The sequence below is a fragment of the Balaenoptera physalus genome (genome assembly GCF_965194825.1).
Source record: "Balaenoptera physalus genome assembly, chromosome: 21".
Taxonomy (NCBI): Eukaryota; Metazoa; Chordata; class Mammalia; order Artiodactyla; family Balaenopteridae; genus Balaenoptera; species Balaenoptera physalus.
In genome coordinates, this window is record NC_138902.1 from 7,881,642 (window position 1) to 7,904,901 (window position 23,260).

At 43.1% G+C, this 23,260-nt stretch overlaps 2 long non-coding RNA genes across 2 annotated transcripts in view; both read left to right on the forward strand.

Annotated features, from left to right (window-relative positions):
* LOC309651495 overlaps positions 1-23,260 on the forward strand; it is a 181,596-nt gene that overhangs the window by 112,767 nt on the left and 45,569 nt on the right. The gene's annotated exons all lie outside the window — the stretch shown is intronic.
* Positions 1,990-23,033, forward strand: LOC309651493. The gene is made up of 5 exons (XR_014258190.1): positions 1,990-2,004; positions 7,575-7,715; positions 20,842-20,878; positions 21,709-21,928; positions 22,737-23,033. It is a non-coding gene; the product is annotated as an uncharacterized lncRNA (long non-coding RNA).

Below are 23,260 nucleotides of genomic sequence, written 5' to 3' on the forward strand. Positions count from 1 at the left end.
TCTCAACAGAAACTCTACAAGCCAGAAGGGAGTGGCATGATATACTTCAAGTGATGAAAAGGAAGAACCTACATCCAAGATTACTCTACCCGGCAAGGATCTCATTTTGATTTGATGGAGAAATCAAAAGCTTTACAGACAAGCAAAAGCTAAGAGAATTCAGCACCACCAAGCCAGCTCTACAACAAATGCTAAAGGAACTTGTCTAAGTGGGAAACACAAGAGAAGAAAAGGACCTACAAAAACAAACCCAAAACAATTAAGAAAATGGTCATAGGAACATACATATTGATAATTACCTTAAATGTGAATGGATTAAATGCTCCAACCAAAAGACACAGGCTTGCTGAATGGATCCAAAAACAAGACCCATATATATGCTGTCTACAAGAGACCCACTTCAGACCTAGGGACACATACAAACTGAAAGTGAGGGGATGGAAAAAGATATTCCATGCAAATGGAAATCAAAAGAAAGCTGGAGTAGCTATACTCATATCAGATAAAATAGACTTTACAATAAAGAATGTTACAAGAGACAAGGAAGGACACTACATAATGATCAAGGGATCAACCCAAGAAGAAGATATAACAATTATAAATATATATGCACCCAACATAGGAGCACCTCAATACATAAGGCAACTGCTAACAGCTATAACAGAGGAAATCGACAGTAACACAATAATAGTGGGGGACTTTAACACCTCACTTACACCAATGGACAGATCATCCAAAATGAAAATAAATAAGGAAACAGAAGCTCTAAATGAGGCAATAGACCAGATAGATTTAATTGATATTTATAGGAGATTCCATCCAAAAACTGCAGATTACACTTTCTTCTCAAGTGCGCACAGAACACTCTCCAGGATAGATCATATATTGGGTCACAAATCAAGCCTCAGTAAATTTAAGAAAATTGAAATCATATCAAGCATCTTTTCTGACCACAATGCTATGAGATTAGAAATCAATTACAGGGAAAAAAACATCACAAACACATGGAGGCTAAACAATACGTTACTAAATAACCAAGAGACCACTGAAGAAATCAAAGAGGAAATCAAAAAATACCTAGAGACAAATGACAATGAAAACACGATGATCCAAAACCTATGGGATGCAGCAAAAGCAGTTCTAAGAGGAAAGTTTATAGCTCTACAAGCCTACCTAAAGAAACAAGACAAATCTCAAGTAAATAATCTAACCTTACACCTAAAGGAACTAGAGAAAGAAGAACAAACAAAACCCAAAGTTAGCAGAAGGAAAGAAATCATAAAGATCAGAGCGGAAATAAATAAAGTTGACCTTTGCTGCTGCCAAAATAGTAGCCATGGGGGCAGTCTGCAAGATGGCATCTTAGGTTTATGAGGAAGAAATTAGAATACACAAAGGGGGAAATAAGTGTATAATTCCATAATGTAGATTTCATATTTAATTTTATGGGAAAAGCAACAATTAGTTGGCTTTTTGTTTTAAATGGAAATAGCCACTCATTGGGAAATAATTACTCTAATTTCAATTTATTTTACTTTAAATCATTCTGTGATGAAAGCTGTTATCAAGAAAGGTCTCCAGAATGGAAGGAGTGCCAAGTCAGAGGTATATAACATGTTTTAATTCTCTCGGAAGAATCTCTCTTTAATGGCTTGTTTTTCTTTCCTTCTTAAAAGAAAATTATCAAGGTACTTTCTGCCATCTTAAAACTAAGCTTTTAGTCAAATGAAATGGCTTTTCTGTTTTTGAAAATGTGTGATGCTTTAATTTAGCTTCCCAGAAACGCAGATTGAAGACCTTTTATTAACTTAAAATATCTTAATTTCCAATGAAGATCAAGCCCTCCTAAATTACCTGTGACTTAAATGGCATATTTATCATTTCTCTCTCAGTACCAGTGGATAGCTTCTCCATCAGTGAAGGAACCATCCAAAGCTGCTAGACAGAAAAAGAGAACTATAATTTTGGGAAGTGGTCGAAAAGGAAAAGATACTATTAGAATTGGTAACTCTTTCTTTTTTTTAATGCTACTAGAACTTATACCCCTTATATATCCAGTGTGCTAAAATTAAAACAGCCTTAATGGTTATTCCTTAACGGTTAATTATTTCCTTAACAGTTAGCTGTCAGTATTATTTGTGGTTCTTATGGAACGCACCTAGAATGTTCCTGACACATAGTGTTTAATATGTATTAGATATTAATTTTAATATGATAAAGCTCTTGAAGTGACAAAATCCATATCCAGATACGAGGTCACTTTTTCTCCCTTTCATGTGGGGTCCAGGCCTTAGGAAAGAGAGGGGAGCATGTGACGTGTCTAGTGACAACCCCAAAATAAAATAAAGTAGGCAGAGCCCTTGGCGCTTTACAGATATTAATACATTTTATTGTCATCACAGCCCTGTGAACAGACTGTGTTTTACAGCAATGCAGACAGGTTAGGGTCAGGTGCAGCGGGGAAGTGGGATCAGGCAAGATAAGAACATGGTGAGGGTCGGGCGGGCTGGTTCCAGAGCCTTTACTAAGGAAACAACAAAAAACACAGATGATAATGACTGTTTTTTCAAAATGCAGGAATCAGTGGAAAAACTAGAAATGATCATGTTCTGAATTGTGATCAGTTGTGTCTAAATATGTGAAAGTCACTTTCCCATAAGCCAGAAATAACCACAAAAAACAAGGAAAGATCCCATTCGCAATAGTCACAAAAATTAGTAAATATCTAGAAGTCAGTTCAGTGTTCACCTGAAAAAGTTAGTGCAAAAGGATAGATGAAACATTTTAAACATATTTGTTAACATTAATAAAACGTAATGTTAACATATGATCTATTAACATATAAAGCCACTGGCAGAGGGAAAGACAGATCGGTGGAAAAGTCCAGAAACTGGTCCCTGTTTACTTGAGAATTGTATTTTAACTTAGATAATTTTAAAGTCTAACTTGACTTTTTGTCTAATTGACTGATTGAAACATTGATAATTCATTTAAACAGATATTAGATATTTGCCTCACAGCATACACAAATTCTAGTCCGTCGAAAAGATGCAAATGCAACTAAATGCAAGAAGCAAATATAAAATACAGGAGAGAATTTCTGTGTAAGTGTAGGGAGTACAGAAGCCTTCCTAAGTAAGCCATACAACTCAGAAGCCATAAAGTAAAAGATATTTAATTACATGAAAATTTAAAACTTTTCTACAGTTCAAGACATAAACAAAACAAAATGACAGGCACCAAAGTTTGGTAGTGTATTAACATATAAAGGTTACTGTTGATATAGAGAAGAACCCACAAATTAATGAAAAAGGATAATCAAATTTTAAAAAGGCAGGGGGTGGTTTTTAACTGTATGAGCAAACAACTCAGAAGAAACACAGCTGGCTAATAGACAAATGAAGAGGGGCCAACTTCTTTAGGAAATGCAGATTAAAACCATGGGATTTTCTTCCCCTCTGATGGGCAGAAATTCTAAAGACTGATAACATCTGGTGTAGACAAGGGAACAAACACACTTTGCGTATGTTAAGTATAATAAATGTGTTCAAAATAATAATAATAATAATAATAATAAATGTGTTTAATTTTGGAGCAATGTTTGCAGCATCCATGAAAGTTCAAAACTCTCTTGCTCTTTGACCAAAGACTTTTACTTCTAGGCACCTGCCCTCTGCCAGTACTCTGCCTTGCATAGAAGTGTGCATAAAATCAGGCACCCACAAGTCCAATGAGGGATACTTACGTAATGGGGAAAATCTAGAGACAACCCGGATGTCCTTCAGGAGGGGTCTGATGAAGGAAATTAGGATCCATCCGTGATATGGAGTAACGTGTGTGTGGAGAACGGGGAAGGTCTGTGAGCAAACTGGGAAGATGACCTGATACGTCATCAGGTTAAAAGGAAAAAGAGCAGGTGTAGAAAAGGACATGTCTATTATTCCACTTAGAAACCCACAATGTTTGTATTTGTAAATACTATGTATGTATATATGTACATATGGAAACATGCATATATACACGTATACACATTTGTGTATCTGATCCTGAAAATGCACAAAGGACTGTTAATGGCAACCACCTCTATGGAAGGGAATAGATCTTTACATTTTTACTCTAGTTTTCCTAATGGTGTGCAAATTTAGAGTTAATTTTTTATTTAAAAGTTAGGCAGTCAGGAGAGGCCTAGTGACTCTTTTGTGGGCTTCTCTCACCTCAGGATGCACTCTTCACGCCCTTCTTGTTTCTGGTTTGTCTTTTGGAGCAGAAACCACTGAAACGAGCGTCTTGTCATCGCTTGCCAACTGCCTGCGGTTTTCTTGGCGCCCTCCTAACCCTCACCACCTTTGTGAGATGCTGTTTCGCGCTGAGGTGGTGCCTTTCCCCTCACACATACCCCTCTGGTACCTTGGGAAGTCCCGGGGTTTCTCAGTGGGCATTCTAGAATACTCATCCCAGAGATGCAGTGGGTTTTTCAGCCACATGCATTTGGGGAAAACTGTGTTCCTATATGAATTATCCTCTTGGGAGTTCACAAATCACCGGAGCTCTTGAGACGCTCTAGGAAGTTGAGTCAAGAAACCCTTGTAGCCCTGTTAATTCAGGATTTCCTAAATGTCTATGACTGACTGTGGCACCGCTTTTCCAGTCACAACCATCCTTATCAGCTTCCGTCATAGACTCCCTGCGGAGCGCTGCTCAGACTCTGTCCTGGAAGCTTTGTAGTCCCAGGATTACCCGCTGCTTCCGCGCCCACCAGGCCCCGCGCTGGCGCTCTGTCAGCGTGGCACCTTCTCCCTGCCCCCCAACTCAGTCAGGCCACAGGCCCTGCCCCCGCTCTGGGATTTAGTGATAACGCCTGGGAGCGGTGGCCCAGCACAGCCCACGGCAGTGCTCGGTGTGGCTCACAGGGTTTAAAACACACAATGTGAGCCCTTATTGGAACATGGGAAGATGATCTAAATCCAGATGTCTTATTTCATAATCCCCGTGTCTCTGAAAGTGGGAGAAAAGGACTGGGAAGGCCGTATGTTTCAAGCAAAAGGGAGACTCTGTTTCTCTGTGGGAGTAAAGAACGGCCCCTCACAGTTAACTGGTAACGTAGGGAGTTTGTGCTGAGTCTGTCATGTTGGGCCTGTTATACTCATTTATATGACCGTTGGGTCCCTATTGGCATTTGCATTTACTGCCCATGCTTGAAACTCCCCAGTGTCCCTGTCTTGGTCACGAGCCCGAATTCTGTTGACCTAGAAAGTTCTTTGTGGGAGCTTTCTAGCAGGCCTCTCCCCCAGTGTCCCCACCCTCCAGCCCCTATGTTGTAGTGCTTTTTCTAAAACGCAGAACTCCTTGTTGTGCAGACCTGATTGCTCCTCGTTGCTCCAGGATCCGATCGATCCAGTTCCCAGGAGAGCGTGTCTGCAGGGCCCTCTGCGGTCTGCAGTCCTGCCCCCAGCCAGGCACCCAACACCCCAGGTGCTGCAGAGAACTTGCTGGCGTCCCCCATACCTTGGCAGACACAGCTCTCTGTCAGATGCCCTTCCTTCGTCTCCCCCTGTCCTGACCCCTCCCACCTCCCTTCCTCTGAAACCTTCAACCTTCTCTCGGGCAGAGTTACTTGCTCAGCTCTGTGCTTCCACAGCACTTGTCCTGTGGAATTTGAATTCCCTCCACAGCCGTCTTGCTAGGTTGGGAGCAGCTAATTCCCCTTCATCTTTTTCTTCCTTCCCTCAGCCCCACACCAGGGACACTCGCGGGCACCGTGCAAACTTAATCTTCAGTTTCTAGTTGTTATGACATTGTTGCTGTCATGATACCACCTACGTTCACAGTAGGATGGGTAAATGTGTGGGGGACGACGGTCAATACAGATTCTTTGTAAATCCAGGTTCTTAATTCTTCCCCCTTTTAATATTTTTTCCCCTGAAAGCACGTGTCCTTTTTGCTGCTCCAGCTCTATTTTTGGACTGTCACCTTGGGAGCCTGAGGCAGCAGAATATCAAAGAGGGTAGACACTAAATTTTTAATGTAAGTGTCAACCAGGATACCTACTACCTGTGCAAAGGGGGGCCCAGAATTCAGGCTCAAAGCCTATTACCAGATACTTGGTTTCCCTGCTTGCGTCTCTTCTGTCCGTCGACGTGCACTTGAACTCCTATTAACTTTAACAGGAATTATGTGTGTGCCCTGAGGGGCGAGCATAGCTTTTAATGGGGGCTTCCTCACACTGTTTTTCTTTGTTGCTTACTTTTAATGAATCCCACCCACCTTGTAGAAGTGGAAGAATAAGACAGGATGTGTTTGAGAAAATGGAGAGAGTTATTACATATTTTCCTTGTAATCCAGAATAGCATGTCAGCTCTTCTGTTTGTCTCCTTTGGTTGTCAGTGGAAGATAATTTTGGCTTGCTTACTTTGCAAATGAGAAACTGAAGTCAAATACTAATGTATCCTAGATGAAACTTGACCCATTCATTTTTGAGAGTCTGTATGAGCCCTGTGCAAGGTGCTGAGAATAAAAAGACAGATTTATTGACTTCAATAGATATTTACATAGCATTGAATGTGTTCCAGACACTGTTCTAAATTCTATCAGTTATCTACTTTTGCATCATAGAATACTTCAAGACAGTGACTTAAAACCACAGCCATTTCTTTTGCTCAGGATTCTTTTCAGTCAGCAGGTGGGGCTGGGCTCAGTGGGGTGGTTTCTTCTGCTGGTCTCATCTGAGATCACTTACTCAACCAAAGTCATCTGGTGATTCACCTAGAGTCTCAATGGCTCCCCTCATCTGTCTGGCAGCTGGTGCTGGCTGTTGGCTGGGCCTGTTATTTCCAGCAGGCTAGCTCGGGCTTGCTTACATGGCAGTGATGTTTTAAGAGGGCAGGTATAGAAGCTGCATGCCCCTTGAGGCCTCAGCTTGGAAGTTGCACAGCATCACTCCTGTTGCAGTCTCTTGGTCAAAGCAAGTCCACAAGGCCAGCCCAGATTCAAAAGGTGTGGAGCACTAGACCCCACCTCTTGCTGGGAGGGCTGCAGAGAATTTATGGCCATTTCGTCGTCACATCAGAGAGGCACAACAGAGAGATTTAGTAACTTGTTCAAGGTCACACAGCTTGTGACAATACAGTGTTTTAAGTGCTTTGAAAGCAGCTGCTCATTATTTTTAAATCTTACAGCCACTATTCCGACCAACTTTTTTTTTTTTCTCTGCAACCTTGTAGAGAAAGGGTCATTCACATTGCTGTGTGGCTGCCATGGGTTGGAAGCTTCATATATGTTGTACCACTGAACTGTCATAACTAGTATGAAATGGAGATATTATTATTATTCCTAATATTCAGATGAGGAAACTGAGGCTCTTGGAAATTAAGTATGAGTCGTATAAGAGAATGTTAGCTCAGTGTTCCATATGCAAGAGTGGTCTACCTAAGTAAATTATAAATGTCCTGGGGCCAGATCTTTTTTTTAATCTCTTGTTTGCATCTGGAAAATGGTTTTTAAAACCTTTCTGTTGCTTTGTTAATGGCAATTGCACATTGCAGAAAAATAGCTGGAACAAAAAACGTGCTTTTCAGATGTCCAGTGGAGCCCCAGAATAGAAGCAAGATAAATATTCCATTCCACATTGGCAACACCAAAGGAGATGATGCTTTAGAAAAAAGATTTCTCGACAAAGCTCTTGAACTCAATATGATCTCCCTGAAAGGGCATAGGTGGTGAGTACATGTCCCATCCAGAAGCTTGTCAGAGAATTGGTTTAGTTTTCAGACGCTGAATGAAACACATCCAGGAGCCTGCCCAACCTGGAGTAGCAGTTATTGTAACTAGTTGGGAAAGACCATTTATTACGGGGGTTCTCCTGCTGCTGCTTACAGACCCCTTAGCACAATTCCATGGCTGAGAGCATGGGGGGGGCACACCTTCTTGGAGCTTTGGTCAAAATTACCTTTGAAAATCTCTGCTCTGACAGCACAAAGGGTGCCATCCCATCTCTGGTGCGGCTGGCACAAGCCTGTTCAGTGTAAGAACAGATCACTGTTGCTCCCCTGAACATCAGAGAGAGTAGTTAATTCTGTAAGCTCCATGAAAAATGTGTGTTCTCACGCATGAGAATAACTGCCCGCTCCCTGCCCCCTGTACGGCAGGCTCATTGAAGAGTTGAGCTAACCTAGGTTCCATGTGAGCGTGACGGTCCTTCACTGCGTTGGAAAGGAATTTTCTAATGACTGAGATGTGTGAAGCTCCTGGCCACCTGCGGGGACTTTCAGGAGGGAGGTTGGACACGATGGTCTCAGGTGCCATGACTCTCGCAGGAGCTGGTGACGGGAAGGAGGGTCGTCTTGATGCTAAGCCAGATGCTCCTGTTCTTAACGGCTGCATTGGTGGTTCTTCTGGGTCCGTGGGAGGCATTCGGGCCTCTCTGCATAATGCTGTCACCATCGAAGACGTCCAGAAGCTTGCAGCCTTCATGAAGCATTTTTTGGAGATGCACCAGCTATGAGCACATCCTAACCAATACACACTCTGCCCTTGAACACTGTACAAAATTGAAAGTCACTTGGGCATGGCTAAAAAAACGAAACAAACAGTATTTTTCTCGAATGAACATGCTTGTGATAGATTTTCTTCTTTTTTCAGAGAACAGCAAAACATCCACAGCTATCCCAAGCTGTTGAAACTTAACCTTAATTCTGACTTGAACTGGAAGCTTTTAAAAAATCTTCTCTTGCTTTTCTACCAAATTCTAGCTACTGTTGTCTTTGCTGCTACTTTTTCTGCCTAGATCTCACATTCAAAGCTGCCTATGGGTTTAATTATATGCAAATTGCAGGTTATTATTTTTAGAGACACACACACACACACAGCATGGAGGGTGGGTGGGGCCCTCTAGGTGCTGAATTTTGATCCTTTGCAAGATGACAGCAGTGGGGTCTTCTGGATTCTTTCTTTATACGGTTATTCTCATAAAGCAGTAAGAGTGACATTCTATATATTTATCTAGCAAGGTCTGTTCTTAATACCAAATAGTTTATATCTCTATGCATTTATATCTCTGTGCCTTTATATTTCTAAGAATACGGTTCTTGTTGGTATATGTTGAGACTTTGAGAATGTTAGGATCCTTGACCTTGTGCATTAGAGTGTTACGTTCTCAACTGTTGTGTGCCTCCCCTTCCCCCTCCCCTCTCCCTTTTTCAGCTGCTTCACAAGATTTGGAAGCTCCCTGATTCACTTTTACTGTTAAACTAAAAATCCCCGTTAAACTCCCTTACTGTTTGTTCACGTGACTGTTCTCTTTATGGTGTTTGACCAGTGATGCTGTGAGTTCGGGAAGATCTTTGCTGAAGAGTCTTTTCCCAAATGGTTCATCCATTGTCAGTGTTTTATGTTGACCGTATGAAGGACATTAAAGTCCTAAAACATCAATGACTTTCTTTACATGCTTTTTAGACAGATTGTTCTTTTAAAAACTTTATGTTGGGAAAACTTGAGTCTAAACATAGCATCTGTGAAGGGTATTTTGTTCAAAAAGGTGTAAGACTTGAGTCCTGTACATCCATGTTTTTAATGATTCAGCATACTTGTGGCTTTCCGTTGGCTTTTAGAATGGACATTACCAACAAACCACCTTACAACACAGCTGACGGGATAAAGTTCTATGAACTTTGTCCCACTTAGGCTGGAAACATGCCGCTAGGACAGTTTTGAGCTATCTTTGTGTTTCGTTGGATTGTGTAATGAGGACTATACTGATATTTTGTCCCAGCTCTGCACCAATTAGTTGGGTTAGTTGGGTTTCCTGCTTAGGGCTAAGCCTTGCCAGTCTTGGTTCTCTCATCTGTAAAAAGGAGGATTGAAATAACTCCCCCACTTATCTCAGGGATATTTAAAGAGCTTAAAACGAGGGCTCCATGCAGGATGTGACTAATAACCACAGTAAATGTTTAAATAGCAAAAGCCAGCCAGTCCATGGACACCATCCAAGTGTTCACATGTAATAGTGCTCAGAGTCTATTTTGCCTCCTTCCTCATCCATTCATATGATGGTTACAAGTCCCTGTGGTTTGTACCGGCCCCAAATCTCTTGAATCTCCACTTATTTCCAGTCCCATTGCCACAGCCAGCTCTGTCAGCCCTCAGCGGATCATTTCAGCAGCCTCATCTGCCCCCATCTGCCCCTACCAGCACAGCCAGTTGGACCATCACTTCCCCTTCATGCTCCTCCTTGGTCCATAAAAAAAGCCCAGACTTCTGAGCCCAACGGTCACAGCTTTGTGGTGTCTGGTCTGGCTTCTTCTTTCTTCTGTTTCTGGTTCTTGGAATGTGGCGTGCATATATGCCCATGCTACATCGGGTAAGACTGGAGCTCCTGCCCGCGCTCAGCAAGACTGACATTCTTTCAAGACACTTGCCAACCTCCTGACCTTGTTTGTGTCTCCTGCATTGGAAGGATGCGCTTTTCCTTTGTTCTTATAAGCGTGACCCTTTTATCCCATCACAGCACCTCTATTCTGTGTTTTCCTGTGCCGAGGGTGTCTGCTTATGTGCCTTCCCCATCAGAGCAAGGAACAAGCCCTGTTTCTCCACCTGCATCACCTGGCATCCTGCCTTGCCCTTAGGGGGTGCTCAGTGACTGTCTGTTTAATGAATGGAAAGGCAGGGCTTCCTGAATTTCGCAAACAGCCTGCAGTAAAGGCAGGGGTACAATCTCACATACGTGGATGTTTTAATTTTTCAAAAGCTTACTATGTAATTTCATTTTTTACTAAAATTTAAAATCTTGGAGGGCTCCTAGATTCTTCTTTACATATGTGTGAAAGTGTTTGGAAAACGTTCAGCAACTGCATTCATACCAGGACAAAGGGTAGTCACTGTTGTCTGGAGCACAGATCGCTGGAAGATACTCATTGAGCGAAAACCTTGACCTTTGTATGTCTCAAGTGAGTGAACGGATGCCAGTCTGCTGACCACTTGGAGAGAGGGGAAGGGGAGATAAGGATGCAGGCCCCGGGTCAACAGGCTGCGGGAGCCACAACTGGCCAGTCTTTAAGATTAAAAGCAAAGTGGACAGACAGGTGTCTTTCAGGCCTTGGGAAATCTGTGTAAGGCTTGGTGGCCTCATGTTCCTTTATATCCTCCGGAGTGGCCTCCTTCTTCTCCCAAACTGTTTTTGTCTATTTTTCTCTTTCAAAATTTGACAACATATAATCATGTTAATACCACCTACGTGAGAAAAAACAGATTTGTTCCCACGTTGCTTATGTTTACCTCCACACACTCCTTCATCCCCAGCACTGTGGCTCTGTTCTTTGCCTGCACAAGAAACAAAATTGTTCTGTTCCGCGCTAGTCTATGTTTATCTAAACATCTAATGCTGTCTCATCACAACTTAGCAGATGCTGGAAGGTTTGGCAAGCCCTTAGGTGAACTATGTGATGTAACAAATAATTAGTCCCTTTTTTACCCTATAGAGCTTCAGGAGCCAGCAAAACCCCATAAAATGGACAAGACCCATTGATAGATGTCCAGCTCTGCCAAAGGCCCTTGCAGGTCTGGCCTTGTATCATTCTGGAATTAATGTTTGTTGTATCGTGTTCTTTGGAAGAAAAATAAAATGAGGAAGAATTTTCTCACATTTGATCAGACTGAACATAATTAAAAAGTGAAATGCTACTGCATCTGCAAAGAAATCAATCACTTTAATTGCAAAGAAGCTTCCCCGCCTCGGTTAGTAATTGGGCTCTTGGTAATTTAGAATCAGAATCCATGATAGTTTGTGATGAATTGGCTCCTTTTGGGCTAAAGAAGGTAAGAAGTTCTAATTACCCCTGGATTATTCCAGAGTGGTTGGGAAAGCTTGATCAAAGAGATATTGGGGGCTTCCCTGGTGGCGCAGTGGTTGAGAGTCTGCCTGCCAATGCAGGGGACATGGGTTCGAGCCCTGGTCTGGGAAGATCCCACATGCCGCGGAGCAACTGGGCCCGTGAGCCACAATTACTGAGCCTGTGCGTCTGGAGCCTGTGCTCCGCAACAAGAGAGGCCGCGATATAGTGAGAGGCCCGCGCACCGCGATGAAGAGTTGCCCCCGCTTGCCACAACTAGAGAAAGCCCTCGCACAGAAACGAAGACCCAACACAGCCATAAATAAATATAAATAAATAAATTTTTTAAAAAAAAAGAGATATTGGGAGAGAGCTAGAAAAGCTAGCAGTGAGCAATGATTTCTTGAATTTCTTTTTAAGAAGCTAAAGAATAAAATAGTTCATTTGTTGTGACAAAAACCAGAGCCTGTGGTATTTGAAATCCCAGAGCAAATTGGATTTTCTAAGAAAATAGGGAACTGGGCATATTAGAAAAAGTTTATGTAGACAGAAGTCCTATAGTTAGGTTATGGAAATTGGCCTTGCTTACTTGTTAGCACACGAGAATACTGACAGCCTTGGGCTTCACTTGGGGAAAACTATGGAATTCATACTTTGAGTGTTTAAATGTATAAGTAATTGGCACTAAGTTTAAGGAAGTCCAAAATGTTTTATTCAAATGAGAGTGTAATTTAAGTTAGTAGAAATGTACTCAGGGCCCTAATGAATGAATCTACTAACACAATCCCTGTTGGTATCCTAGCCTTTGTCTCTCTTCAGATTACCTAACAATACCTGAAGAATAGGCTGGATTTTAGGTTGATGCACTTATTTTGAATGGTGTGTGTTGATTTTATATATCTATATAGATGTAGATATATAGTTATAGACATAATTTCAAACTTAAAGAAAAGTTGCAAGATTAGTACAAAGAACTCTTGTATATGCTTTACCTAGATTCACCAATTATTAATATTTAGCTTTATTTGCTTTGGCATTCACTGTCTCTCCATATATACATGTTTTTTTTTCTCCTGAACCCCTTAAGGGTAAGGAGACATTGTGCCCTTTTCCCTGTAAATAGTGATTACTTCCTAAGTGAAACAACATTTTCTTACCAAACCACAGCACAGTGGTCTAAGTCAGAAATTTAATATTGATACAGTTGACTGATCTACCGTCCATATTCAAATTTTGCCACTTATTCCAGTAACATCCTTAATGGCTAATTTTTTAAGCCCAGGAACCAGTCTACAATCATGCGTTGCACTTAGTTCTCATGTCACTTTGGTCTAAGTATGAAATAATTCTTCAGCCTCTTTGTTCTTCATATTATTGAGAGCTTGTGATGAGTACAGGCTGGTTGTTGTGTAGAATGATCCTCGGTCTGGGTTTGTGCTCTGTTTCCTCATGGTTGTTTCATGTTATGTGCTTTGGATGGGGGTTCCACAGAGGTGACAGTGTGTCTCTCTGTGCATCCTTACAGGAGCCACCTGATGGTCATCTGTCTCATTAGCATCTTGGTTAAGGTGGTGCCCACGAAGTTTCTCCACTGTCAAGTTATTATTTGTCACTTTGTAGTTAATAAGTAATTTATGGAGAGATATTTTGAGACTCAAAGTATTCTGTTCTTCATCAAACTTTTGAATTACTTATTTGGTTCATAGAGCCGGTAATTCAGGTGGATTTATTTGATGGAGAAGGTGAAGTGATTCTTAACGCTTACTTTCCACTAGTATTTTTACAAGCCACTCTTCTCTCTCCCAAAGGAAAAAAAAATCCTAAAGTATAAACACAGGTGTGCAGAACAGTTCATTGAAAAGTCAAAAGTCAACCGTTGGAAGATATAGATTCCAGGAGTTCTGAGAGTAACAAACATATTTTGAGAATGTGAACAGTATGGGCAAGTGTGCTTTTTGGTGAACCAGGGAAGGAGGAAAAGAATCCCCTGATCAGGATATAGGGACCAACTTGTAGACTTTTCCTTCCCTGTCTAGTCAAGGTTGTTTATTTCTCAACAGTTGTAGAAGTACAGCCCTTTGGCCACACAGACCTTTAATCTAACAACCAGATCATGAACCACAGAGCCTGATTATGCTTTGAAAGATGTGATATATCTATAACAACCTAAAGTTAAAGTTGCTTCTAATGACTCTAGCCTAGCAGAATAGCCCCCAAGAGAAAAGTAAAACCTTGGCTTCCATCTAGCCAGGTGAAAAGCTGTAGGCATCCCGAGAAATGAAACTTGAAGTTGAAACGTAAGAAATGTAGGAATTACAGGTCATTCTGCTGCAACGCTATTATGCTTAGTGAAATAAGTCAAACAGAGAAAGACAAATATGGTATGTTATCACTTATATGTGGAATCTAAAAAATAAGGAATAAATGTAACAAAGGAAATGAACTCACAGATCTAGACATCAAAGCAGTGGTTACCAGTGGGTAGAGGAAAGAGGGGAGGGGCAAGATAGGGGTAGGGGAGGGGATTAAGAGGCACAAACTACTATGCATAAAATAAATAAGCTATAAGGAATATAGCCAATGTTTTATAATAACTTTAAATGGAGTATAATCTATAAAAATATTGAATCACTGTGTTCTAATATATTGTTATTATAATATAATACTGTAAATCAACTATACTTCAATTCAAAAAATGATCACCACAGTATGTCTAGTTAACATCCATTACCATACATGGTAGAAATCTTTTTTTCTTGTGATGAGGACTTTGAAGATCTACTCTCTTAGCAATTTTTAAATATGCAGTACGGTATTATTAACTATAGTCACATCCCCAGGACTTATTTATTTTATAACTGGCAGTTTGTACATATTGACCATCTTTACCCATTTCACTCACCCTCCACCCCCTGCCTCTGGTAACCACCAGTCTATGTATCTATGAGCTTTCTTAAAAATTCCATATAAAGTGAGATAATACAGGATTTTTCTTTCTCTGTCTGACATATTTTACCTAGCATAACGCCCTCACGGTCCATTTATGCTGTCACAAATGGCAGGATTTGCTTCTTTCTCATGGCTGAATTTTTTATATATATATATATATAATATATATATAATATATATATAATATATATATATAAATTATATACATATATAAATAAATAATTTGGCATATTATGCCAAATGTCCTTTATCCATTTATCCATCGATGAACACAGGGGTTTCCCAGTCTTGGCTATTGTAAATAATGCTGCAGTGAATATGGAGGTACAGATTTCATTTTGAATTAGAATTTCTGTTTCCTTCATACAAATACCAAGTAGTGGAATTGTTGGATCATATGATAGTTCTATTTTTAATTTTTTGAGGACCTCCATACTGTTTTCCATAGTGTCTGCACCAATTTACATTCCTACCAACAGTGCACAAGGCTTCCCTTTTCTCCACACCCTTGCCAACACTTGTTAGCTCCTGTCTTTTTGATATTAGCCATTGTAACCTGTATGAGGTGATATCTCTTTGTGGTTTGATTTGCATTTCTCTGCTGATTAGTGATTTTAGGTGCCTTTTTAATTACCTGCTGACCATCTCTGTATCTTCTTTGTAAAAATGTCTATTCAGATCCTCTGCCCATTTTTTAGTTGGATTTTTTTTCTATTTTTTTGGTATGAGTTCTTCATATAATTTGAATACTAACCCCTTATAAGATAAATGGTTTGTAAAAATTTTCTCCCATTCGGTACGTTGCCTTTTCATTTTGTTCTTGGTTTCCTTTGTTGTGCTTTTTAGTTGGATGTAGCTCCACTTGTTTATTTTTGCTTTTGTTGCCTTTACTCGGATCAACGTCTTTGCATAAGTTCTGGAAACACCTCTTTCATAGTTTCCATGGATCGTTTTTAGGGGAGAGGGTGAGTGAGATGAACTACTAGTGAAAGGAGGGTCAGTGGGTCGAACTATAGCCTCTGTTACTGTAGGTGGCCTCAAAGCCACAACTGGTAGTCATTGTCTCTCTCCCTCCTGTGCTATCCATTCTCAGTTCCCCTTATCCTTGGATAATATCTCTGCTAAAATGGATGGCTTACTTGGTGGGGTGACCCTCACCCTCGTCCCTGAGTGAGTGTTCTGAGCCCTGGTCATCATTTCTTTCTCAAACCATGGCTGCTGTACTTGACCATTTACTGTGTACTTGACCATTTACTGTGAAAACTGGGAAAGGCAGTACCAAGAAATACCCCACAGACTTTTGTTGTTAATCAATCATTTTCCAATTAAAAAAATTTTACTTCCCACAGACATTTTTATCACCCCAAAAGGAAACTCTGTACCCATTGAGAAGATACTACTTCTCTCTTTCTATCAAGCCCTGGAGACCACCAATCTGCTTTCTTTCTCTATGGATTTACTTATTCTGGATATTTCAGATAAATGGAATCATACAATGTGTGACCTTTGTGTCTGGCATCTTTCACTTAGCATGATGTTTGTGAGAGTCATCCACACTGTAATATGTATTAGTATTTCATTCCTTAAAAAAATGTTTTTGGCCGTGTAATTGTTTGATATTTAGTTGCTCCATTCCTTTTTATGACTGAATTACTATTCCACTCTAGGTATATACCACAATTTGTTTATTCATTCATCCATTGATGGACATTTGGGTTATTTCCATGATTTTTCTACCATGAATAGTGCTGCTATAAACATGTGTGTACGTAGGTTTGTTTGTTTTCAATGACTTAGGAGTGGAATTGCTGAGTCACACGGTAATTCTATGTTTATCCCAAAAAACACACCCCAAGAAACTTCCTGAAAGTCTGTCCTTGTCTCAGAATCAGCTTTTCAGGGAACATGACCTGCAACAGTATGGACAGTGTCCCATGAGAGCTTATTTGTGATGCCTGGGGGTCTGGAGTTGGGAAGGGCTTCCCTTAAGAAGTGGCAGCTAAACTGAGGGCAAATTCAATGTTTTTTCCTTCCTTCCTTTCTTCCCTCCTTCTTTCCTTCAGAGGGATGACATAGATGTTTTACACAGTATATCCTTTTAAAGCTTTTGCATTTGAACCCTGAACTTATTCATAAGACAAATAAATGATTATTTTAAGCAGCGTATTAGGGCTCAAATTATTAATATCATAGAAACATTATAGTGACAACTTGGATTGGAAACAATTTATTAGGAAAACATATGGAAGGTTTTTTGTTTTTTTTTTAAATTTATTTATTTATTTATTTATTTATTTTTGGCTGTGTTGGGTCTTCGTTTCCGTGCAAGGGCTTTCTCTAGTTGTGGCGAGCAGGGGCCACTCTTCATTGCAGTGTGCGGGCCTCTCACCGTCGCGGCCTCTCTTGTTGCGGAGCACAAGCTCCGGACGCGCAGGCTCAGTAGTTGTGGCTCATGGGCCCAGTTGCTCCGCGGCATGTGGGATCTTCCCAGACCAGGGCTCGAACCCGTGTCCCCTGCATTGGCAGGCAGATTCTCAACCACTGCGTCATCAGGGAAGCCCTGGAAGCTTTTTTTATAACAATTTTGATAAATAAAAAAGTTGAGAAATCAGAGTGTATAGACAGAATATTGGTTATTTGGGAAATTGTATCATAAAATGGATGGGCTCCACAAATTCTTCCATTTAGTTGAAGAAAAGAGTGCTAAGCCAGTTTGGGCTGCTGTCACAAAGTACCACAAACGGGGTGGGGTGGGGCTTGTAAACAACAAAACTGTATTTTCAGTCCTGGAGGCTGGAAGTCTGAGATCTAGGTGCCAGGATCATCGCCTTCTGGTGAGGACTCTCTTCCGGGTTGCAGACTGTCCACTTCTCATTGTGTCCTCATAGGGCAGAGAGCAGAGGAAAAAATCAGCTCTCATGACTCTCACAAGGGTAAGAATCTCATCATGAGGGCTCCATCCCGATGACCTCATCAAATCCTAATCACCTCCCAAAAGACCCACCTTCTAATACCATCACATTGGAGGTAGGGTGTCAACATGTGAATGCTGGGGAGACCCAAATATTCAGTCTATAACAAGTACTAATGGGGAAATGAGAGCTTCTATTGAGGATGTTAAGGGCTGCTACAAAGATCAACGGTACATGTGTTTCCAGAGAGAACTACAATATAGAATAAGTTCTATAAGGCGTTCACAGAATAGATTCGTGTTTCTTCCCCAAAACAGTCCTTGGTATCCAGAGACCCATTCCTGGAAATTGACTCTTGCTCAAGGAAATCCATCCTCTCATTAAAAAAAAGTCTTACGAAGCTACATGAATGACACAAAGGACTTTTCCCAGCTCTAAGATTCTGTGTGTAAAACCTGTTAGTCTAACTTTATTTCCAAAAGATAGACCCTCCGCGGGGTCTGCTCCTGCGGGGAAGGTGGGACCCCCCGCTTGTGCCCCGGCCCCCAGGTGTGGCTTCCTCAAGTTTGGGGTGAAGCCCCCAGCCCCCTTGGGCTCTGCAGCGCTGCGGTGGGCTCCGGGGAAGGAGTACGGTCTCTGGGGTTTCTCAGCAGGAGATGCCGGGGCTGCTGCGCAGGAACCCAGCGGCCCGGGTGGGGCGCAGACTCGCCAGGCCTGGGTGTCCCTGCTGCGCATGGCTGCTGAGAACAGGGTCCGCGATGAAGCTCTGCCTGGCAAACGGGGACTGTGGGCGGCTCCATCCTCCCCGTCCGTCGGCACAGCCCCATCGCAGCCCTCCTTTCCGACAGGCAAAGCCTGTGACCTGTGGCCAGACGGCTCCACACCCTCAGGCCTTGGTGCTCGCCCCACGCGGGGAACAGGCACAACCCCTGGGCCGGCCTCTCCAGACGGCAAGAGCAGGATGGCTTCTTCGGCGCACCTGTCGCCCACCCCGAGCCCAGGGGACGGCAGGGAGGTCTGAGGGCCACTCGGGTCTGGGCGGGGCGGAGGCACGGGCTTCGCGGCTGGGCCGGCCCTCCTCGCCGCCTCCTGCCTCTGCGCCCCGGCCCGGGGTGGGCTTCCCGTGGCCCCATCTCCTTCCCAACCCCGTCGCGCCTCTTGCCCCCCGGGCCGCGGGCTCCACCCGGAGCAGCACCGCGTCGTGAGGGTGCGGGAGGGCGCCCGCCCTCGGGGCTTCCCCGACACCTACCGGCTGTTCGGCCGGCCGCGTCCCGGATGGGCACCGGCAGGTCAGTGGAGCGGAGTAGGCCCGGGTCTCCTCTCCCCTGAAGAGGGGCCAACCGGCACCGCGCACAAAGCAGCCCTGGTGGGAGGGAGACCAGGGAGGAGGGGTCGGTGGGGAGCTTGACTCGCAGTCACTTCCGAGGGGAAGCTGAGCCCCCAGAGCTGGGGGCTGACTGGACTCAGCACTCCCACGAGGGGGTGGTCAGGAAGGACGGACCCTGTGCCTGGGGCCCAGGGCGCTCCCAGGTCAGGCGGAGTCACCAAGTGTGTCGGGTGCCGTGGACAGCTGAGGCATGTTTAGCCCAAAGGAAAGTTCCAGCGCATTGCAGAGGGCAGACGAAATACCCGGTGGTGAAAATTCATTGTTGCTAAGGGTTGAAACGAGCCAATAATTCCTCCTGTTTCTCAGGGTGTTCCGTTTGGCTGTTAATGAAATGTATTTCCAAGGAATGCAGGCATGTGGCTGAAAAGGCCAGCGGTGCCTGGGGGTCACAGCGAGACCCTCCCATCTCGCCCCCCTCGGCCATCCTGTGCTCTGGGAGCAGAGCTCTCAGCTACAGGTGAAACATAGTAGCTTCCATATCCGGATTCTAAGATTTTCTAAAGCCCTTTAAAGGCCCCCTTCTCTGAGTGGTGCTTGACCTGCTGGTGTTTGGGGCGGGAGGGTGGGCTGGGTGGAGGGTCTGAGCGCCATCCTGAGGGAAGGGCTTTGGAGGCCTGTGTGAGCCTGAGACCGGGGGCCCAGTGCCCGTGTCCGAGGGGAGGCTAGCGCTGACTCCAGCCGTGCCGAATCAGACGTCGCCCTCCTTCCCGACAAGCCAGCAAAGCCTGTCGCTCACCTTCCTGGCTGTGCTGCTTACACGTGCCCTCTGGGAAGGCCAGCCTGGCAGAGCTCTGTTCCTGCCCTTTGGGCTGCTGGTAACTGAGTACCTAGCCTGGGTGCTGGAGGGGGGATCCATAGATGGTGGAGGCCCAGCGCCTGCCCAGGGTGCTGCCCCTCTGCTGAGGGGCGCTTGCCCAGCTGGTTAGACCTGTTCGCACCCAACTGCCCACAGTCAGCACCCAGGCTAGGAACAGCAGCCTCCCCATTTCCTCGGTGTCTTCTAGTTTTGTTCCTTTCTCCTTTTCGCTGCCTTCCTCCCCAAAGAGGCAAGATACTCATCTTCAAGAACCAAATCAGGCCATGATTTTCCAGCTAAACTCATGACAGTTCTGCACTTCTGAATGACTGGGTACAAACATTTGCAAGGATGCGCTCTTGGGTGAGGCGCCAGCCAACTTTTCTAGCTTCATCTCTCTTGCTCGTGTGTGGGCACCCCCTGCTGCCCCAGATGCCTTGACTCCTCCATTTTCGTATATTCCTCCTCAGAATGCTGCCACCACCCCATCCTGGCCTTTGGGAATGTTAGCTGGCTGTTCCCCACAGCATCCTGTCACCCTGGTCCACTCTTTCTAACCTCTGTATGCCCTTCTATGAAATCTTGTCAGGTCCAACTGGAGGAAGACCACCGTATAGGTCAATTAGCTTGGGAAGGAACCCAACTGTGTGACCTGCTTCCCCTTTCCCAGTGTCTTTAAAATAACGTTAAAAAAAAAAGAAAAAGAAAAAATGTTGTTCTAGAGCTCCTATACCATCTCTTACCAACATCAGAAAACCATCCCCCAAAAGGGGAACCTCATTCATATTGAAAATAACTTCTTAACGTGTAGGCATTACCTTAGGGCATTCTAGACACTGGGGGAGGGAAAAACCATTGTATTTTTTTCTAACATTCATGTGAAACTTCTTTCCAAAGTTCTTTAAACTGTGGTATTCTTACAGGTAGACAATGTTGCTGATCAAGCGCTTGTTTCTTCCCTTTTTCTTCCCCCAGGCTCAAAGATTTGGAAAGAGATAGTTTAACAGAAAAGGTAAGGTAATCTCCACCTTAACAAAATATATGATCAAATGTGACCATTTGACAGACACTATGTAGTTCCTAAAAACAAATTTAAGTGGAATTGGCTCTCTTTTCCCTGAAGTTGAGGATAACGTGGATGTTTTTGTCTAACGTGCTGGACTAATAGGCTATTATTGGTTAGCTTTTGGTAACTCATCGAGTTTCCCAGTCTGGGTTCCGTACCATCAAGTCTGGATTATAATTTGTCCTGGTTACACTGTTTTTCAAAATCAGGTTTGTTCTAGTATGCTATTATGTGTCTGTTTCACCTTTAATCTTTCCATTTTTCACCACTCTGGAGATGGTGTGATATGATCTTAACGAAAACAACAGGAACATGTCTTGTGAATGTCTTGTGAATATTTAGCTTTCTTTTTGGCTGACTCAGCATTGCCTGCCATTCAGTCATTGTTATGTGACCAGGCAGTGTAACTATTTGTGTATTAGTCCTTGGTTCATAGCTTGGGAATGTGGAGACTTCTAAACCCATATCCTTCCCTTAGGAATGCGTGAAGGAGAAATGGAATCTCTTGCCTGAATTTCTGCAGACAGAAATAAAGAATCAGTTATGTAACTTGGAAACCAAATTACATAAAGAAGAATTATCAGAGGTTAAGTCGTCAGCATCCTGGCGGCTAGAAAACGTTTCCTCCCATGTAACTTGTCTGTGACCAGGGAAGCAGGATAATCCCACCTCTCCCTGTTACCTGATAGTTATAAAGGAAGAGCATGTGTTTCCTTATTCTCTCATGGCCACTTGTTTACATTCACTGTTACTTAAATTATCCTTTCCTGCTGTAGGAGGGCTACCTGGCTAAAGTCAAATCCCTTTTAAATACAGATTTGTCCTTGGAGAACAGAGCTCATGCTTTCAGTCGGGAAGTGAATGGATGTCTAGAAAACGGGAGCCAGACAAGTGGTGAGGAGCGCAGAGTGGAAATAGCAGAGAAAAAGAAGTCCCCCAAACCTGTTTCCAAACTTTGCATGCCCAGGAGAAGCAAGTCCGATGGAGAAACAAAATGTAAGAGCACTTGACTCGTTTGACCTCGTTGGAGTCTGGTACCGCCTAAGGGGAGGACAGACTTGGTGCCATACGGTCTGTCTGTTCCCCACACACACAACCCCTCCACCGGCAGTACTTGTTTTTTGTGTATCTTTTATTTTATTTTTGGGGGGGTGGGGGGTGGCTGTGTTGCTCGGCTTGTACGATCTTAGTTCTCCAACCAGGGATCGAACCCGGGCCCTCGGCAGTGAGAGTGCCGAGTCTTAACCACTGGACCGCCATGGAATTCCCTCTGTGTATACTTCTAACTAGCTTAGATATATACTTTAAATTTTTGTCTTCGACCAAGTTATAGAGCATTAGATCCCCAAATGTGGTTGAATTTATGAGGTATAAGAAAACAAGAGCTGCTGATATTTATGACTTATAAGTTACATGCCTGTTGAAGCTAAACGTTTATTCTTAGACTCCTTCCCCACTTATAGTCAGAGTAACTCTTCTGGAATTTTTAAAATAAGAGCCTGGGACTTGAGCTCAGGTCAGGTGCTTGGCCACTTCATCGTTTGACGAAATAAGCAGAGGCTCTGTTTCCTTGTCCGTCTCAGGGTTGGGCCCTTCATATGAGAGTCTGTGTTAAAATGGCCTAGCAAACTGGCAGGTGCTAATTTGATGACTTTAGGAAGACGGTGGTTGCTTAGAATAAGAAGAGAAGGATACTTAATCCTCAGAACCTGGTCTCTGCACCAGCTTGCTAATGCTGAAGAACTGTACCTTGGCTGTGAACTCTTTATTCATAGTGGCTTTTTTGTTTCTTTTCTGTAAGCAGCTGAAGTCTCATGTAGCCCCAGGATTACAAGGCAAACTACCAGGCAGACCACCATCACATCTCATTTCACAAGGGGGTCAGTATATAATGAATGGACAGCCCCCATTTTAGGGGCCAACTGTTTTTGGTAAAACACATATAGAATTAGTAGGATGTAACTTAGTAATTCTGACTTCCACATTGCTTAGGTTTTCCTTTTGATATTCTGTTTTTAGACATTCATGAACAGCATTTCTGAAGACCTCATCCATTTTTACTCTTAGCATCGGAAACTTCAAATGTACATACACAAAATACCAAGGATAGTAAAATGAACCCCTGTGTACCTATCACCCAGTATCAACAGTTAACAGCTCCTGGCTGTTGTTTCATCTATACCCCCATAGGCTCCAAGTGAAAATTATTCCAAATGGATTACAACTCCATACACACCCATGTTCCCCCAGTTGGATTACTTTGAAACAAATCGGACATGTCATCTTATCCACAAATACGATATTTCTAGATGACAGGGTCTCTTTCTC